This window comes from Culex quinquefasciatus, chromosome 3 (genome assembly GCF_015732765.1).
Source record: "Culex quinquefasciatus strain JHB chromosome 3, VPISU_Cqui_1.0_pri_paternal, whole genome shotgun sequence".
Lineage (NCBI taxonomy): Eukaryota > Metazoa > Arthropoda > Insecta > Diptera > Culicidae > Culex > Culex quinquefasciatus.
In genome coordinates this window covers 82,984,503-83,003,157 of record NC_051863.1, presented here as the reverse complement: position 1 = coordinate 83,003,157, position 18,655 = coordinate 82,984,503, and the positions used below count along the sequence as shown (strand labels likewise).

General features: G+C 35.9%; 1 protein-coding gene across 1 annotated transcript in view; it reads right to left on the bottom strand.

Annotated features, from left to right (window-relative positions):
- The window catches only part of LOC6034008 (nuclear speckle splicing regulatory protein 1), a 39,517-nt gene extending 22,830 nt beyond the window's left edge, over positions 1 to 16,687 (bottom strand). The window contains 1 exon segment of the mRNA XM_038262779.1: positions 15,868 to 16,687. The gene's annotated coding sequence lies outside the window, so the exon portion shown is untranslated.
- Positions 16,688 to 18,655: the final 1,968 nt, after the last annotated feature.

Below are 18,655 nucleotides of genomic sequence, written 5' to 3'. Positions count from 1 at the left end.
AACAAGCCACAGTCTCAACATTCGAATGCAAAAAGAGTTTTAAAATGCATTTTACACTAGTTCAGTTGTTTTGCAATCATTAGTCGTTAAAAATGTAAGATTTGACGAAAACAAAAATTTCAACGAAAAAAAACTTCTTGCGATACGGAAGATCAAAAATTCAAAAGATTTTTAAATCAACCCAAACATGTTAAAAATGATTCTAAACGCAAGGGAATGCATTTTAAATTGATTTCAACTGATTGCACTTAAATTTCCATTGAAATTTTGATGTTTTTTCAAAAAATATAATTTTGCCCCCTGATTTTTAGGGCCAACTTTGAAGGTGGCGGGGGGTCATCAGAAACTTTAAATAAAATTTGTACCAACCTTAAGCGTTAATATTAAAAGAAAAGTGCAGTAAGCACTCCCAGAGTTCTAATAGAAAAACATGTTTGCTTTTTAAAACGTTGATGTTGGTCTTGTGAAAGGATAAAAAAGGCTCAATTTAAATTATTAAGTCACTCTCAAAAGTTTTTGAGTTTTCCAAAAACTAAATTTGTCGAACAGCTAAAACGCGAACAATGGCCATACAATTGTTTGAACTCGTAAATAATATCACGACATGCTACTCGATAAACTGTTTGTCTATGTATAAAATCAAACATTTTGTATTGATTCAAACAAAAACGTGAATCACGACACAAACCAATTGCATTTCTTTCCACCCATGCATGTGCATGTCATGGGGCAATCAATTAAATCACCTCACCACTCGTTCAGGTCAATTATCTAAATGGCCACAGTAATGATCCGTCATAAGTGCGCATTAAACCATGGTCGAAGCCTAGCCAACGGAATCGTTAGTGTCGTTACGGTTGAACAAGCAACTGCTTGGGAAATGCAATTAGCAGTGACATTCAGCAGAGTGAAAAAGTTTAATGTCCTTCAGCTTTCACACTTGAAAATATAAAATTCAATATCAGAAAGGTCACCGTGGCACTTAATCACATGAAAAATGCATCGCGGCCTCCACATTGCTGCACCGAAATCATGATAAGCCTTTTTTCCTCAAGCAAGTTTTTTTTTTTTTTTCATTCAGTCCGGCCATCGTCGCAACACTTGGTTCCGGTCAATAAACGCTTGATGTGAAAAAGCGAAAACGCGCAGACAATCGAGCGCGCGGCCGCAGACCACGAGGGACCCGCCTCCGGAGAGAAGTCCTCGCGCCCAGAGGAGACCCCTGCTGGACAGTGCCATAGTGGCCAGAGTAGTATAGTAGACACCGAGAGTTGTCGCACACTTTCACGAGGGTTTCGTCGGGGCTACTGAATCGACAAGCAGGTGAAAGGCAGCAGGTACGGTTGTGAGGCGCGGTTCCACTTCAACTGATTTTTATGACAGTAAACTTTCATTCCGATGAGATGAGAAGGTAAATACTTTCGAGACCAAATTGTGACATCGGAAAAGGGAAATGATTTGAAAATCCTAGAGCGAAGTGTTGATAGAACAAAGTTTTTGAAATGATAAAGTTGTTGGAGTTATTGGGCGTTTGTCAGTAGCATGGTGGGATTTTCTCATTCTGTGTTACTGTGTACCTGTATAATATTTCTTCAGTTTTGTTTCGACACTTTATAGGGCATGAGTTGGGCTACAATGTTCTTTCATTAGATTTGACCAAATTTATGAATATACCCAGAATCCAGGGATGTCTCATTGTTTCCCACTATTTTTAGCTCATGGGTAACAATAAGACACTTAGGTTTTTCTTAATTAAACTTTTAAATATGTATGGCATTCTTCCAAAACATGAATGTTTAATTCATGTTGCCAGATTTATTCAGTTTTACCTTTATTTAACTAAAGATATACTGTTATTTAGCATAAATAAAATATAAAAGTGAAATACTTATTAGTATAACTTTTGTTACTTGAAGTTTCCATGTTGGCAAAATGTTCAAGGGAAGTTACCTGTCATGAAACAATATGATGTTTTGCTAGAAAAGTATTGTTCCTGCCAAGTGCGTCTACAATGAAACAGTCGAATAACTCTGGCTATAGAGGTCGGATCGACACCATATTTTGGTCAATGATAGAACACTTTAGTAAATGAAAAAAGTAACAAAAAGCTCATTATAAAATGTAAAGTAAAAAAAGTAAATCTTTCCCTGTTCCTGAGGGGAACACCCGTGAAGAGTATCGGGGTTAATGTTACCATTCCATAGGTTGTCTTCCTAAGGTGTCTTGATAAGGTCCAGTTTGTGACGATACACTTCCCTTTACTAAGCAATCGAATCCAGAAGGGAAAAGATCACCAGTTGTGTTTGTCCAAGCCGGGATTTAAACCCCGATCTACCGCTTGCGAGGCGGAAGCGTTACCACTGGGCTACGTGGCTCGGTCAACACAATATAAAATGCCGGTGAAAAAAAAAAAACAAAAATCGTTTAATGTTAAAAACCAAAAGTGTCTCATCGATGACTTCTCTAGCCTACCGCCCAAAAGAATCAAATATGAGTTCGAAAATTTTCCAAATGTCCAGAACCCAATTTATAATTACTTTTTTATTTTGCTTAACATGGACTTATTGAAGTGATCTATGGGAAAATTTTGATCAATTATTTCAAGGACATTATTTTGGACTTTTATAAAATTTGAACATTTAAAAGTTGTTTTTTTATTTTTTATATACCTCCAAAGGAAATCAACAATTTGTTCGGAAAGTGTTCAAAACCAAATTTGCTATTACCTTTTATTTTGCTTGATATGTTTAATAAATTTTGAACAATTTTGTTAAGGCAATTATTATGACCAAAACTTTTTGCAAAAAAAAAATATATAAAGCTAATGATTGCAAATCAACTGGACACGTGTATTATTTGTTTTTTATTTCAATTTGGAAATCATGGCTCATTATTTCAGTTTTCATATTTTTTTCTAATTTTTATTTTTTTTTTTGCATTTGCATATTTGGCATGAGTTTATCTCATCGAAATCGGAGCATCTTGATACGACCTGTGACACAATGGTGAAAAACTCGCTTTTAAAATAGTTTGAAAAAAGCAACAAATGATCCGTTACCCTTCACTAAATCCAATCGGAAGGGAAAAGTCCCCATCATTGACGCCGGTTGCCTCAAATCATCACATTCATCAAAACACTTTCAACAGTGACGACCCCAATTAGGCCTCTGCTGACATTGTTTTTTTTTCGCGCGCCGCGGGGTTGGTTAGTCTCCATCGGACAGGGTGGTGCAACCAAGTCGTGCGACGATGGCATCGGATCGAGAGTTAGTTTTCCCCAAGTGCTGCCGCCGATTAGGGGCGTCGATTGTGTCTGTGAAGTGGTTGAGAAATTCCCCAGCCCACCGCTAAACCGAGGTGCTGCAAATGAAGTGTTGATAACAAAAAAAGTGCCGTCAGACAATGCAGCAAAATCACACCGATCCAACCGGTTTCTTGGTGAAAAATATCTTTCTCCGCTGGAGGTCATCCCATGATTCATCTCTATTTCTATTTTGCTGTAGGCGACCTGATTTTACAGGGAAAACTGTAGCAAATTCGTTATACGATTCATTTGACACGAAATCAATGTCACAGATTAATTTCACAGAACGACTGAAAATGTGTTTTTTAATTATATTTTAGGAATAAAACAATGATTGTTTAATGACTTTTATGGGTAAATTTCAGATTTTTATTCACTTCTTGTTAAAATGAAAAGTTTAGCTTAAATATGAAGTGCATACTGAAAGCGAAATTCAATTAAGCAACACTGCATCGCGTCCGTAACTTTCATTTATGGTAAGTCTTACTTTTAGTTTCAACAGCTCTAAAAGAACTTCTCCAATTACTGCTGATGGTGCGTGCCAACAGCAGATCAGCCTAGTTTAAAAAGGCAAATGTGTTGCGTTTCAGTATGGTCCTCCTGTTCAGGAACTTGTTCCACAAGTGGCTAGACTGTGCACCGCACTTGAAGAAAGTATACTTCCCCTCACTTGACTTAGCGCTGTTACCTACTCTAACTGTCGGTTGTAGTAGGGTGGTATTTTGGGTTTTTGACAATATTTTCCTGCTCATTCAAGAAATGTATTGTTACTCTCCATGTTTTAGTTTTCATTGAAAAAACTGGAAAGTAAAAAAAAGTATGCTTTTGTAAAATCTATTATAAATAATTAACTTCTAGCAACCCTCTCAAAACCAGCCTCAAAAGCAGATCGTGTCTCTTCCCATAGTACAAACTATTCACATGAATGAAGGGTAACAGCACACTGCAGCAAGAAGTTAGTTTAACTCAAAAAAGCCCAACACGTTGCGTGAAAAACGAAAAAGAAAACAGTAGGTAAAAGCTGCTTATCAACAGAGAAGACAACAGACTAGTACGAAAGCGGAATTGTGACGAACGGCAAGTTGAAGGGTACTTGTCACCAGGTTTGACTTCCGGTGAAGCTAGTTTTAAGATTCACCCACCAAAATTTGTGTGAGTGTTTTGACTGGTTAAGCGATGTTGTTCACGAAAAAAGAAAACGACATTTCGGACCAAAAAATCCCCCTTGTGTGAATGGAAAAATAGGCAAAATATTTTTTTTTAATTTCAAGAAACTTTATTCATGCATTTCTCATCTCAAAACAAGCTTTTTTGTCTTGTTTGTTTTTTCAAACATGAACAAAGGTAGAATAGTGTCCTGAAGCTCTATGTAAAATTTTATGTATACAGCAATTCCCCACGAAAACAGCATGGAAAAAAACAAAAGTGCTCGGATCGGCCTCAAAATTTTTCTGAGGGTTCCCTGGCCGAAATAATTATACCTGTATTTTTTTGTTTGGCCATTAGGGTGACCTACGCCGTGTTAGGGTGGTCTAAACAATTGCCATTTTCGTCGATTTTCGCAAAAACCACTTTTTTTGAAAAATCATAACTCCTCGCCATTTTAACCGATTTCAATTGTCTTATGCGCAAATGAAAGATGATAAGTTGGCCTTACAAAGAAAAATAGTAAGAAGTTTCGAAAATCTAGCCTAACATATGGGTAATTCTCTACCAACTCACACAGCAGTTGCCCCGACCCCTCTTCGATTTGCGTGAAACTTTGTCCTAAGGGGTAACTTTTGTCCCTGATCACGAATCCGAGGTCCGTTTTTTGATATCTCGTGACGGAGGGCGGTACGACCCCTTCCATTTTGAACATGTGAAAGAGGTGTTTTTCAATAATTTGCAGCCTGAAACGGTGATGAGATAGAAATTTGGTGTCAAAGGGACTTTTGTGTAAAATTAGACGCCCGATTTGATGGCGTACTCAGAATTCCAAATAAACGTATTTTTCATCGAAAAAACACTAAAAAGTTTTTCTCCCATTTTCCGTTACTCGACTGTAAAATTTTGGAACATGTCATTTTATGGGAAATTTAATGTACTTTTCGAATCTACATTGTCCCAGAAGGGTCATTTTTCATTTAGAACAAAATTTTTCATTTTAAAATTTCGTGTTTTTTCTAACTTTGCAGGGTTATTTTTTAGAGTGTAACAATGTTCTACAAAGTTGTAGAGCAGACAATTACAAAAATTTTGATATATAGACATAAAGGGTTTGCTTATAAACATCAAGAGTTATCGCGATTTTACGAAAAAAAGTTTTGAAAAAGTTGGTCGTCATCGATCATGGCCATTCATGGTCACCCGCGACAGACACGGACGACGAAACAAAGAGAAACGCAAAAAGTAACTCTTTCAAAACTTTTTTTCGTAAAATCGCGATAACTCGTGATGTTTATGAGCAAACCCTTTATGTCTATATATCAAAATTTTTGTAATTGTCTGCTCTACAACTTTGTAGAACATTGTTACACTCTAAAAAATAACCCTGCAAAGTTAGAAAAAACACGAAATTTTAAAATGAAAAATTTTGTTCTAAATGAAAAAATGACCCTTCTGGGACAATGTAGATTCGAAAAGTACATTAAGTTTCCCATAAAATGACATGTTCCAAAATTTTTTACAGTCGAGTAACGGAAAATGGGAGAATTTTTAAAACTTTTTTAGTGTTTTTTTCGATGAAAAATACGTTTATTCGGAATTCTGAGTACGCCATCAAATCGGGCGTCTAATTTTACATAAAAGTCCCTTTGACACCAAATTTCTATCTCATCACCGTTCCAGGCTGCAAATTGTTGAAAAACACCTCTTTTTTCGCATGTTCAAAAATGGAAGGGGTCGTACCGCCCCTCCGTCACGAGATATCAAAAAACGGACCTCGGATTCGTGATCAGGGACAAAAGTTACCCCTTAAGACAAAGTTTCACGCAAATCGAAGAGGGGTCGGGGCAACTTTTCCCGATTTCGTGTGAGTTGGTAGAGAATTACCCATATGAAAAGGGCGTATGAAACATTAAAATGCCGTTTTGACGGTGTCTGGACCAAAGAGCCTATGTCTGGACATATTTTTATCGGATTCTCCAGACATTTTTACGTAACATACCAAAAAAAGGGAGGAGTTCATTAACAGGATTCCGAGATATGATTTTTTGAAAATAAAATCCGTGTTTTTCAACGCGCCGCGCGCAGAAACCGAAGAATGACGAAATTGGCAAAAAATCCACTTTTTCACTAAAACTGCGATAACTTTAAAATTTTAGCGATGACCTGTAGATGTTTGGGTACCATTTTTTTTGTAATTCAAAGACGCAACTTTTCGTACCCAGACATGTATAGGTCATCGCTAAAATTTTGAAGTTATCGCAGTTTTTTGTCAATTTCGTCATTCTTAGGTATTTTCAAAAAATCATATCTCGGAATCCTGTTGATGAACTCCTCCCATTTTTTTGTATGGTATGTAAACATGTCCGGAGAATCCGATAAAAATATTTCCAGACATAGGCTCTTTGGTCCAGACACCGTCAAAACAGAATTTTATAGTTTCATACGCCCTTTTCATGTGTCAGGCTAGATTTTTGAAACTTCTTTTTATTTTTCTTTGAAAGGCCAACTTATCACCTTTCATTTGCGTATAAGACAATTGAAATCGGTTAAAATGGCGAGGAGTTATGATTTTTCGAAAAAAGTGGTTTTTTGCGAAAATCGATCAAAATGGCCATTTATCAGACCACCCTAACACGCTGTAGGTCATCCTAATGGCCAAACAAAAAAATACGGGTCTAATTATTTCGGCCAGGGAACCACCAGAAATTTTGAGCCCGATCCGAGGACTTTTGTTTTTTTCCATGCTGTTTTCGTGGGGAATTGCCATTTCTGATCACTTTTTTTTTCATTGTCTTGTTTGCATTAAAACAAGACAACACTTTTTCGATGGATCAACTATGGACCCCTTGGACCGAGCTGTCAAGTAGAACCTTTTATGTCAAGAAGAGCCGCGAAACATATACTTTTTTTTTAAATTCGTACAAAGGCCCAATTGAAAAAAAGAAATTCAAACAATTAGTTAAGTAAACACAGAAATGTTTCCAAAATCGTCAATATTTTTAATTTATTTCGCTGTAAATGTTTTCAAAATCGACAACAAATGATGTCGATTTCAGAAATGAAGTTACCAAATAAGCTTACAGGAATTCTATCCGTGCGATAACATCAGTTTTTTTTAAGTTGCGCCTTTCAATTACGAAAATTTTGGTACCCTAACATGTATAGGTCATCGCTGAAATTTTTAAGTTATCGCAGTTTTAGTTTAAAAAAAGTCGTTTTTGCCGTTTTCGTCATTTTCCCGTTTCTGCGCGCGGTGCGTCGGAAAACCCAGTTTTTATTTTAAAAAAATCGTATCTCCGAATATTGAAACATAACTTCATTTTTTTTTTAATATTAAGTAAATCTTTCCGAGGAAGGATAAAAATATTTTGCACATGTGACAGTAAAGTTTGCATCATGTTTGCATTTTATTTAATGTTTTGGTACAAAAAAATACATAAATATTAAATTTTCAGAGATTCTCAAAAAAAGAAAATGTTTTTTTTTTCTGCGCACGGAAATTTAGAAACCTTACTACTCAACTCCTTTGACATGGATGAAGAGATAAGCGAAAGAGCCATGCCATTTTAAACAATTTAGGGGAAAAATCGTAAAAAAATGCTTCGTCAGTTGTGCTCAAAGCAAGACATGCCCACAGTTCAAACATGAGTTCAACAAACTTACCAAAAACCATCCCCCTGGAAAGCATAATCATTCTTGATTCTTGACAATGCTCATCTTTATTTAAACTCAACTATTTGCGACGTATCGCCCTTTTCAATGCCGTCCGACGAACGGCAGGTTACGTGAGCTGAACACCAAATAGTAATGGTGTATTAATCAGCAAAAGCCTCGCACATCCACACGTTTTTGCAGTTTAATCAAGTTATTTTTTTTTATTTTCGATTCCGGCTTTCTACAAACTTTCTGCTTACAACATTCGTAAACGGGTTTTGTGTTTTTGTTTTCCTTACTTATTTATCTGTGCCTTTTTTCATTCGCACGCCGCACACAGACCTTTGGCTTTATAACGTATCGCCATTTCTTCGCACACGATACACAGCTAAAGGCTAAAGAAGCTTTGCATGTAATTATTTCTTTATTTGCTAACATCGCAATAACACCTCCAAGAAAACGCAGCCACTTTGGTCACAATGTGTGTACCACAAACTACGATCGGTGGCAATTGGGAGGCATCCAGTAATTCCACCACAAAACAAATTTAGTACTTAATCACTTTCATTCAAATAAACATTGTGTCATAAGGAATGGTCGGTCCCCACATGGGCTCACCTTCAGGCAAGTCAGGGTTCAGTTTTAGTGTAATGTGGCAAGTCAGGGTCTCTTTATTTCTTCCCGCTCGATACCTCTAGCCCGGACGATTTTTTCTACGATGCCGTGGCTCCGCACCTACGTGATCATTGAACTCTCTTGATTCATTTTTTTCCTTGGCCGTGCACCATTGCTTTCTCATATTTTGTACCAGTTTTTTTTTTTTTGCACCACAGTTTAGAGGTTTGCACCCCACTGTATGGGGAGTGGATGGGAGAGGAGGGGTGGCTACTACTAATACTGCCTCTTATACTGTATGATCGTACACCGAAAGCGACCAATGAGAAGAGAAGAAAAAAGGCCGCAACGGAACAATGCCGTAATATCCGCAAGAAGCTGGCTGGCTAGCTGCTGCTTTCATGATGAGTAATTGTTACCAAAGTTCGGAAAATTAGCTCGCAACATCCTATTAAGAAATTGGCCAAACAATCCGTCAATGAAAGGTATAAATCTGTGAATATATTGCAGTACAAAGAAAGTGTTGATCCAAAGTACTTATACATTTACAGCCTTTGCTGTTGTAATTCGTACTAATTTTAAGGATGTGTTATGCAACCTAATGTTGGCAGTTTCATCATGCTACATCTTAAACTACCATCATCTGGGGCGAATCGGGATCCATGAAGGGAATGGGTACAGCTGTTTTAGACATGTTATTGCCCTATTTTTTACAATGCTTTCCGAAACAACTTAAAAACTGTACCTATTCATACTTTTCTCTTTTTTCAAAACAGTTCGATTCGTTTGAATATTGAAACTGAACCATGTTTACGATTTTTCATTCCATCCATTACTTGATTAATGAGTTATTTATAATCCCGATCGCACCTACGCCATTTGTTAGACTGGGCGATACAAAATTTAACCTTACTTTTTTCGTGTCGTTTATCTGAAGCAAGGATACGGCCCAAGATAGCCTAGATTATTAGCAATAGGGTTATCCTCAAGGCAATATTTCATATATGCTTGTAAACTGATCATACTAATCATATGTTTATGGTAAGAGTTGTTTGTCAGACAATTTTTTTTTATTTTCAAGAATATGTGGAATAATTTAGTCGCAAATCGCAAATCAAAGAGCAAACTTGGTCACAAGGGGTAATTTTGGTCCGTGATCACGAATCCAAGGATTGGGCCATACAAAAGTGCTGAAATTTGTATGACCCAATCTCATCCTCCAAACCCAATGTCACCCCAAATGACGGTACGTCAAACTTACAAATAATTTCTAGTAACAATATCGTGAGTAAAAAGTTTACACAACAAGACAAATCAAAGAAATACCCTGTTAGAGTTTGAAGAGTAGTGAGAAACTCTGATGTTAGACAAAATTACTCATGGATGGACCATTCTGAGCAACTTTCTACGAAATTGGTTTTTTTATTAATTAATTTTTTTGTATTTTTTAATCCGGCTGAAACTTCTTCAATACCTTCGGTATGCCCAAAGAAGCCATTTTGCATCATTAGTTTGTCCATTGCGATCTTTTCAAAAACAATATTTTCATTTTTTTTTATCAAAACTAACATTTCAAAAAAGCCAAACATTCAATATAACGCCATTTTGAGGTGTTAGTCTTGATTTAAAAAAAATGAAAATATTGTTTTCGAAAAGATTGGAAAATTTACGAAAGTTTCAAAAATATTTTTTTTAAGTGGGCAAACATGGGCACCAATTAAAAACAATGAATAACTGCAATTATTCAAAAAAGTTACCTAAAATGGCTTTAACTAGAAATCGGTGCACTTTATGAAAATTTACCTAAAGTACTTTTTGATTACAAATTCGATTTTACATCGAAAAGTGAAGCTGAAAAGTTTTTGCGACAAGTATTTGGATTTTTGAAAAAAAAAACAGTATTCATTCAAAGATTCATAACTCGATCAAAGATTTTTTGCCCATTCTGAAAATTCCTGAAAAGTTGGCATTCGATGTCCCCTGAAACATATCAGAAATTAAAAAAAATATAAATAGTGTTTTTTTTTTTTGCAAATAAAGTTGTAGTGGCAAAAAGTGAAATTAAAAATCACCAAAAAACATTTTTTGCAATTCCGTCGTGAAACTACTTACTTTTCCTGTCATTCTTGAACGACGAAACAGCCTACTTTTCTGTACCAAAAATAACAGAATCGAATAGTAACCCTTTTCAAAACAAATGCTGAAAAGTTCTACTTTTCAGCACTGAAATGGATGCTGAAAAGTTGAACTTTTCCGCACTTGTTAGGAAAAGTTATACTTTTCAACATTTTTTTGATTTGAACGATTCATTGACTCAATGCATGGGCATTTGTCCTATAATTCTGTCCAAAGGGTGTTTTTCGGAATTGTAAAAAAAGCGTTGTATGGAATTCGTTGCAAAACTTGATTTTTCATCACTCGTCGTATTTATCTAACTCGGTGAACCTCGTTAGATAAATGTACGACTCGTGCTGAAAAAAATCCTTTTTTGCAACTTGTTGCATAAACTACTTATGGGAAAGTGGGGCAAGTGTAACAAGCTAAAGAAATGCTCGTTAAAACCCATTAAAAACGTTAAAAATCTGTCGGATTTTTTTTTATATTCATCATATTCCAGGTCTTGACTAAGACTTTAATAGAATAAGTTCTAAAAAATCCTGTTTTTAAATGTGAAAAATTGATATTTTTTTAATTTATTTTCCCTGCGTTCTAATCAACTGGTGGGACAAGATGAACAACCCGTTGGGGCAAGAAGAACAATGCATGAAACAATATGTTAATTTGCAACAATTGAAATGTTATCAATTAGACACATCAGATTAGAATGTATTTGAAACGTTTCTTTCTTTTTTAGATTAAATAATGAAAAAAACGAAAAACGAAGTTGACTTTATAGCTGTCGGCCACCATTGCTAGTACCAACCACTAGTTTTTTCCTTTTTATCTACTCCTACTTCTATCGACTTCGCCGCCCTGGGCTCCTAAGTGTTTGAGTACGGCACGGAGCAACGGCGCCGGATACCCATATTTACACTTAGAATTTTAGAGCGCCCGCCGCGGGATTCAAACCAGCAACCTCTGGATTGTGAGTCCAGTGCGCGGTACGATTGATCCACACGGGCGGGACAACACAATAATGATATTTTACAAAAAAAATGATCGTTTTTACGAAAAATAAACTAATTACTTAGATGATAAATAGTAAATGTTCATAATATTTTGCATGGACATTTTTTTTAACAATTGTTTATCAGTTTTTAAGTACGTTTATGTATTTTTTCCCCCAATAAAATATGTTGTTGCAGCAGTTCGTAATTTGTTCCATACTAAAAATCCATATGGTACACTTGCCCCACCTGAACAAGATTTTTCAAAAGGTCTCAACAAAAATAACCAAAAGTTAAATCATACTTTATAATAGGTGCAAGTCATTGGTAGGAACACTACTGATCTTGGATAAATAGCATTTTGATAAAATGAGTCTTTAAACGAACCCTAAGCCTTATTTTGTACTTTACAAATGAGCTCTAAGAAATCGGTCTTTTTTCTTCAATTTAATTTTTTGTATTTTTTTATCCGACTAAAACTTTTTTGGTGCCTTCGGTATGCCCAAAGAAGCCATTTTGCATCATTAGTTTGTCCATGTAATTTTCCATACAAATTTGGCAGCTGTCCATACCATACTAAAAAATCTGTATCTTTTGAAGGAATTTTTTGATCGATTTGGTGTCCTCGGTGCAATGTTGTAGGTATGGATACGGACTACACTGGAAAAAAATAATACACGGTAAAAAAAATTGGTGATTTTTTATTTAACTATATATCACTAAAACTTGATTTGCAATACAAACACTATTTTTATTTTTTTTTATTTTTTGATATGTCCGATTTTCAATGTTAAAATATGAAACATTTGTGAAATTTTCCGATCTTTTCGAAAACAACATTTCAAAATTTTCAAATCAAGACTAACATTTTAAAAGGGCGTATTATTGAATGTTTGGAAAATATTGTTTTCGAAAAGATCGGAAAATTTTACAAGTGTTTCATATTTTAACATTGAAAATCGGACCACTAGTTGCTGAGATATCGACTTTGAAAAATGGTGGGCTGTTTGGGTGAGACTTAGAAAACATCAATTTTCCTGTTTTTAAGCCTTTGCATTGCAATATCTCAGCAACTAAAGGTCGTATCAACAAAGTCCAAAGAAGAGAGAATTTTCTCAGATTTTCAAAAATATTTTTTTCAAGAGTGGGCAAACATATGCACTAATTTAAAAAAATGAAAAACTGCGACTATTTTCAAAAAAGTCACTTAAATATGGATTTAACTTGAAAACGGTGCACTTTATCGAAATTTCACTACAGTACTTTTTGATTGCAAATTTGATTTAACATCGAAAAATGAAGTTGAAAAATTGTTGCGACCAAACTTTCGATTTTTTGAAAAAATAATAACTCGGTCAATGATTTTTTGCACAACCTGTAAATTTCTGAAAAGTTGACATTTTATGTCCTCTAAAAAATATAAAAAAAATTAAAAATAGTGCTTTTCGCAAATCAAGTTTTAGTGATAAAAAGTAAAATAAAAAATCACCAATTTTTTTTTACCGTGTATTATTTTTTTCCAATATAGTCCGTACCCATACCTACAACTTTGCCCTAGACACCAAATCGATCAAAAAATTCCTTCAAAAGATACAGACTTTTGAATTTTCAAACATCATTTCTGTATGGACAGCTGCCAAGTTTGTATGGAAAATTATATGGACAAACTAATGATGCAAAATGGCTTCTTTGGGCATACCGAAGGCACTAAAAAAGTTTCAGTCGGATTAAAAATACAAAAAAAATCGAATGACCGAAATCCTAGAGAACTGCTCAAATATTATAAGAAAACAAAGGTTTTGAAAAAAAATATCATTAAAACTTACGCCCCGTGGCGTTTACGTCGTTTTGGCGGTTATGTGGTAGTAGAATTGACTAATTGCATTGCTAGCAACAATTCCTCATACTAGAAATAATCAAAATTGTAAAAATTACGGCCTTTCGAGCGATAGTTCCTCTTGTCCCATATGGTCGTCTTGCCCCATCTTCCCCTTCTTTTCCTGTCATTCTGGGACGACGAAATAGCCTACTTTTATGTACCAAAACTAACAGAATCGAATAGCAACACTTTTCAAAATAAATGCTGAAAAATTCTACTTTTTAGCACTGAAATGAGAGCTGAAAAGTGGAACTTTTCAGCACTTGTTTCGAAAAGTAAAACTTTTCAACATTTTTTTTATTTAAACGATTTATTGGAAAAATACATGAAAATTTTACTTAAAATTTCACTCAATGGGTGTTTTTCGGAATTGCAAAAAAAAAATTATGGAACTCGTTGCAAAACTTGATTTTTTCAACACTCGTCGTATTTATCCAACTCGGTGAACCTCGTTGGATAAATGTACGACTCGTGCTGAAAAAATCCTCTTTTTGCAACTTGTTGCATAAACTACTATTACCGTGTATCATTTTTTATCAGTGTAGTCCTTATCCATACCTACAACATTGCACCGAGGACACCAAATCGATCAAAAAATTTCTTCAAAATATACAGATTTTTGAATTTTCATGTATCATTTTGGTATGGGCATTTGGCAAATTTGTATGGAAAATTATATGGACAACTAATGATGCAAAATGGCTTCTTTGGGCATACCGAAGGCACCAAAAAAGTTTCAGCCGGATTAAAAAATACAAAACAAAATCGAATAACCGAAATCTCAGAGAGTTGCTTTACTGCCAAAAAGGTTAAAGGTTAAAGGTGGTTATCGATCTTTGATTTTCTTAGAACTTTGTTTTAAGGGATAATGTCGGTCTCTGCTAATGAATCTGGTTATATTTAATGTTATTAATTTAATGTACATGACAGCCATTTTCCAATTAAGAACAATTTTATTTATTTTAATTTAAGGTAGACCCAAACCGAAGATTTTTTTTTTGAATAAAATGATGTAAAATCTTAATAACATTGATAATTTAATTAAAAACTTCATAAATTACTTAAAATCAACCCAAACCGAAGATTTTTTTTGAATAAAATGATGTAAAATCTTAATAACATTGATAATTTAATTAAAAACTTCATAAATTACTTAAAAATCATGTTGAACTCGTGTTTAAAACAACGGATCAGAACGCGCTCTGGAGACACTAATGATTGGTGCTAGCAATAGTGGCCGACAGCTATAAAGTAAACATCATTTTTATTGATACCAAATCATTGGATAACTTGATAACCAAAGTTATAGAAATATAAAAAGCAATTCATGCTTGCATTTCTTGTAAACACAATGTTTGGTATGGTTTTATCAGTATAAGAAGTTCCCCAACTGATTGCGTCTACCCATTTCAATTTGGAGACCACGCCAACCACCAGTGAACGATCACAAAAAAATATAGTACAGTACAGCAATTTTCCACACCAAAATCAGGTTTCACTCTTGTTCACAACACCGACAGAAGGTACTTCCGATCGGCTTGGGCCCCAAACGCAACGCCTTTCCTGTACCGTTTAAAACCATCTGTTGCACGGTGGCATATTTGCCGCGCGCCGACTGGAAATTGGGCCGCAGCTAAATCCGAAACAAACTGTAATTAAGTCTAAAGGAACTAACTGCGGTGGCAGGTGAAGGCAAAGAGGCGCACTCCGAAAAAAAATGAATCGTCTTGCCTAAATCGAGAGCGGTAATTGCAGAAGCAACAAGGTCATCTTCCCAGAGATTGTCACGCACCGTAGCGCCGCGTCGTGACGGTGGTGTGAAATCATCCACCGTGAAACCAACGCGTTTTCAACTATATCCGAAACCAAGTCGTCTTCCAAAACTAACCAACTGTTGCTGAAGACAGGCGGAAATGTAAAGGTTTTTCAAAAATGACAATTTGGCTCATCGTTTTGCTGGACAGGAAAATTAAATGCAATCGTTTCTTCACTTTTTTGCAACTTAATCAACTTCGATCTATTCTAAAGCCATTAGGGTCCTACACATTAAGGCCACGGAGCATTCAGAGTATAATCCACCGTAGAGCGGAATGTATTCAAAAGGCCATTGAGGTCTGCGCGCTCCACTAAAACGGTTGCAATCTCGTCGTATACGTTACCTTCGAGAGATCTGCGCTCTACAGCATCATAGTTCGGCTGGCTGCATACACTACGACAGACAGATTAACAGAAATTCCAACTGTTGAGAAAAATCCTTCGCACGGTCACTTTTATGGTGTTTGTATAGTAATCCACTATGCCAATCTCGTTATACAGCTTGTTGCTTGAACCACTCTCTTGCAGCACGGCGTTCTCTTCACCTTTAGCTCGCACGGACCATTCCAGGACTAGCAAATTGGTGACGATCACCTTTTTACACGAATTACCGTGCCACTCAACCGTAATTCTTCTATACAGTAATTATACACCATGGATCACTGCCAATAAATGCTACCAAGGACACTAAAACTTTTCCTGTTTCTTCATTACTGATTCCGAATCACTTCCTTGCGTGATCACCACCGATTCTGCCAATTTTATCGAATCAAACTGGTTGAGCAAATTGCGCAATTGCACAGTAATCCCAATGAGAATATACGAGCCACCCTCTCCAGATGCTAATTAGACACAGCAAACGTCCATCTTCCGAGGTGAGATCACAAAGATGAGATGATCGTTCATTCACTGCAATAGACGACACACGACCCCCGACGTAGAAACGTGCCTTCACCGTCCAACAACCACTCGATGACTGCCGCCAGCTCGAAAAGAATCAAGATGGAAAGGCAGGCATGAAAGATATTTTTCTTGCATTTGGTTTTTTTTTTTCTTTAGTGGAAGTGTAAAAACAGCAAGACTTCTTTAACCCAACCTTAAGAAAACTGGTTTTACGTTCCAACTGTATTGGTACCATCATGTGGTCAGCGCTGGTGTGGTTGTTGGAGTGCGGTTTTCCTTTGCCGAAAGGTGTCGAGTAACTTGTATTCGTGAAACACGGGTGAACGCAGGCTCAACGAGTGCACAGGTGAGTTGGTGCCGTTAGCTTGCCGCTAACCTGTGTGAGTCTCACGATCGCGCAGGAATGAACCACAGCAAGCACACAGCCTGGCAGTTTGTTGGCGGAGGACGCAGCCTGTTAATTGTCATAGACTGGTTTGAATTTAACATATGGACAAAAATCAGCTTTACATTAAACATCCACATATTTGGGATATAATGTGGAATGTGGACATTTTGTAAATTACATCGTTTATTGACACCCCCTAACCAAATTTTAAACACATTTCTATGCACGCTTGTAATCTTGCCATAAAAATGATCAATTATGTGACCACTACGATAGAAAAATTTATCGTACTTTAACTACTATTTTTTGTAATTTATTAGTTTGGACAGGGATACGCCATTTATGAATGATAATAATATGAATGATGGATAATAAAAAAAATATCAGCCATAAAAAATCATTCTATTTCCTAATTATGCCATTGGGGACTCACAAATAAAGGATTGGATTAAATTAAGAAAAAACATTGAGCGAACACCTTGATCGTATTTTATGAAAAGCCGTTTAACATTCTTGTCTGCCACGAGATGTTCTTGAACGGTTATAAAAACGTTTGCCTAACTCCCTCCTGAATCTTAAAGGCAGAATGTTGTCCAACCCGGTTTAGAATGTTATAGTCAAGAGTTCTTATGACATGTTCAACAAACGTTAAACCACGCACATTTCTAACAGGTTAAGAGATGATCAACAACAGAAAAACGTGCGCTTTTTCCAGCGTTCAAGAGTTCTCAGGGACGTTGGGAAAACATAGCAAATGAGTTCAACAACAAGTTCGAAAATCTTTTGGCGAACAAAGTGTGCTACTTGGGTGTCAACAATGCCAGGTGATTCGAAGAAGAAGATCATCACAAATAAAATGCGCAGTAATGGATTTGACAGCGCGCATTTGCCGAAAGTGCGGCGCGTCGTTTCGAGGCTGATATGCCGCGTGTCTTTTTCGGGAATACGCGCAATAGAGAACGGCCATCTCAAAACAAAAGTACCAATCGAAGGACGAGAACTGTCAAACGGAGGTATTGTATTGTAATTTGGGTGATTTATATTTTAATCGAAAATTTTAAATTTTCTTTTTCAATTTAACATTTGAGTTGATTCGTAAACTCATTATGTCGTTGCGTGTTGATGCCACTCAAAAAAGGTCAGTATCGGGCGCTAATGACTTCGTGGGATTTTTTATTTTATTTTAGCAAACGCAGCATATCATTTTACATTTACACCAACCATAAACTATGTTTAAACTCAGTTTGTTTTGGTTCAATTGACTGATCAAAAGAGAATCTGAAAAGAGTCACGCAGGTGCTTTGACAATTGCAGTGTTGCAAGCTATTTTGACTGATGTGCATGTAGTGGTGCCAGTTTCCGTATTTTAAGATGTCCGTTCTCTAATAAGCTCCAGGCTCTCTAGCAGCGACGCGTCAACCTCATTAATTGGCTCATCCCAATCCCAGCACGGGCAAATAACAAGGGAAATGTGTAATAATACCTTTCTCTGGTATCAATACCAAATTTTGGTATTCCTTAGCCATTTGAAATTTGTCTTAAGGATTAGACAAGAGCGAAATTTGGTATCATCATTTTATATTGCACAATTGCAAAATTTGTCAAAAATCGGATACCACATTTTGGTATTACAGTATTTTAGCAAATTCCTCTAAAACAATGGGCAAATATTGATCATTTATGACAAGGTTATAAATTTTGCGCTAAAATGATGTCTCAAAGCAAATGCTTTCATTGAAAACCGAAAATTTCAAACTTGATTTTTTTTTTATTATCTATATAACTACTAAGCAAATGACTTGAAATTGAAGAAAGTAAGGATACATTTTGGTATTGTTTTA